The sequence below is a fragment of the Chanos chanos genome, chromosome 14 (assembly GCF_902362185.1).
Source record: "Chanos chanos chromosome 14, fChaCha1.1, whole genome shotgun sequence".
Lineage (NCBI taxonomy): Eukaryota > Metazoa > Chordata > Actinopteri > Gonorynchiformes > Chanidae > Chanos > Chanos chanos.
In genome coordinates, this window is record NC_044508.1 from 8,036,798 (window position 1) to 8,039,297 (window position 2,500).

At 35.8% G+C, this 2,500-nt stretch overlaps 1 protein-coding gene across 1 annotated transcript in view; it reads right to left on the minus strand.

Moving 5' to 3' along the window:
• Nucleotides 1-2,500, minus strand: part of tacr1a (tachykinin receptor 1a) — a 15,746-nt gene that overhangs the window by 8,860 nt on the left and 4,386 nt on the right. The gene's annotated exons all lie outside the window — the stretch shown is intronic.

The window sequence follows — 2,500 nt, forward strand, 5'->3', positions numbered from 1 at the left end:
GCAGGAAAGATTTTTTTTTTTTTTTTTTTTTACGATTCTGGGAGAGATACTGAGAGGTAATGATTCCACTGGTCACATTAAGCCCAAGACACTTTTGACTTTTGACTGTGTAGGACTCCACAGTGGAATGATTGATTTTCCTTGCTCCTCTCAAACTGCCAGACCATGTCGAACTTTATGGTTTGACTAAGTCTGATGTGAATGTGTTATCACTTATATCTTGTCAAATCAAAATTGAACTGATTGAGAGGACGATGGTGATACGTGTATATTAACACAACATCCACAGTGATTAAAATAATTTTTAAAAATCATTTTAATATCCATTGAAGCAGGGCTTTACATAATAGTTTAAGCGTTTGCCAAATTGATAAAATTTTATCTAAATGTTTGTCAATTCTAAAATCTAAAATCTAAAGTTTTCTGTAATCTAGAACCTCAGTTTGTGAAATCTGAACCATTTATCTAAAGATTTGCCATACTGAGAACATTTATTTAAAGGTTTGAATATTATGTATTCATTAAAGCGCTCACTGACATAACTAATAGGCCATAAGTACATCAAAATATTTTATTCGTGTATTTGTAAATATGAATAAATGTATTCTGGACCCTGTTTTTAAATTGGAGAAACTGGTTTGTCAGGTATGTAGCAACTGCAAAAGCATTATCAGTTTTATGCTTGGTGAATAAGCTGTATTTAGTCCTGTATTCATCAACGTCATCTGCTCTGCGTCCCCTTAATGAATAGTTTATAGCTGCTTCATAAGCCAAGAATGAGATGAATTGTTCTTCTACGCCGAAGAGAAATTCAGCCTCTATTTTCAGCAGTGTAGGTGATCACTGCTTCATCTGATTATTCTTTTTTTAGAGTAAAGGAGAAGAAGGAATTGCTCTCCTTGGAAACATATGAAGAAACAAATTAAAACAAACTGTGTGTGAGGTAAGAAGCTCTCAGTGTTATCTTAATTCTATTTTTAGTCTGCTTACTGTAATTATGCTGTGTCCAGTCCAATTCATCTAATAAAAGATCAACCTTTTTTGTACTCATTATATGGGCTCACCATCTCAACACTTATCTTTGTGTTTTTTTTGGTAATGTGATATGTTTCCAGCCAGCGTAAGGTCCTCTATATCATGCATTATGTGGCTGAAAGTGTTCTTATTTATTCTCTCATTTGTTCTAGGCAGTACAAACCTGCATCCTTTATTTGTGATTTGTGACACTAGAAGTCGAGGCGGTTTCGCTTGAGTAGCCTGCAAGAATCATGATATGCTTGATATGCTAACTGGACTTCAAAATGTATTGAACAAATCACATTTGTGTTTGCAAATGAAACGTATCTGAAAATCACGTCAGTTATTTCATCACGAGAGTTGAGGCATTTTAGTCATGCCATAAAGCTCAAATGTAAAAGAGGTGAACTTCATTGCATCTGAAAGCAAAGTTTTAGCCAGCCCTTAGCATGCAATAATCGATTCAGTCTGCCAAAACACTCTCGGTTTCTATCTCAAACCTACACCATCAGAGGACAGCGGCATCAGCAAATGTCCTCTTAATGTGATCATAATCATATTTAATCATGTTTTCTTGTCTTTCATTCTGTCAATAGAATGAACAAGGAGGTCGTGGTGCTAATCCACTTGTCCAGAAAAGAGTCACAAAATATGACAATTCAGTTGCGGCATGGCTTACAGAGATGCATGCGCCTTTTTAAGCTAAATGTTGATTATCTTATATTTGTGTGTCTGATCTGTTCTATCACACATTTTAAAATTTTAGCTCTAGGGTCAAACAGCGTTTTTTTTTTTTGTTTTTTTTTTGTCATTAAAATACCGAATTCAGCTTGTTTACTAGCTGATAAGCTAAAGCAATTACGTGTCGGGCCCAATGCAGGGTGCCGCCCAGTGGAAGATAAACAAAAAAAAAGAAAAAAAAAAGGAAAGAAAAATTCACGTATATTGTAAGTAACTTTCATTTCAAACCTATTGTCAGAAACAGGTATCTTGATACCTCTCAACGTTGCACCACAGTCACCATCTCAGAGATTTTCAAACATCATTTTTTTAGCCACACATGAAGAAAAAAAAGGTTGGCTATATAAAAGGGTGATTTCCTCTCCAGTTCCCAGTATATATGTATTTTTTTTTTTACCAACAACCATGTTTCACTGATTGTCCCACAGCTGTCTCCATGGTAAAAACCAGTCCTTAATTAAGATCCAAATGGTGAGGACCAGCAGGGTGTAGAGATTTGCAGCTCAGAGCTGAATAGAGCCAGGATGGAAGAATAACTAGTGAACAGGCAAAAGCTCCAATGATGGTGCAGCCTAATAGGATCAACCTGTGCAGACTTAAGGAGGTATCTATTCACAAGACCGGAGAAAGGGTGAGAAACACGTTAGTGTAGAGAACCAAACTAACTTTCAAGGAAAGCCCTTGACAACCGCCTACTTTTTCAAATATGTCAGCGCTGCAGTATAAGCTGTATTCATATATA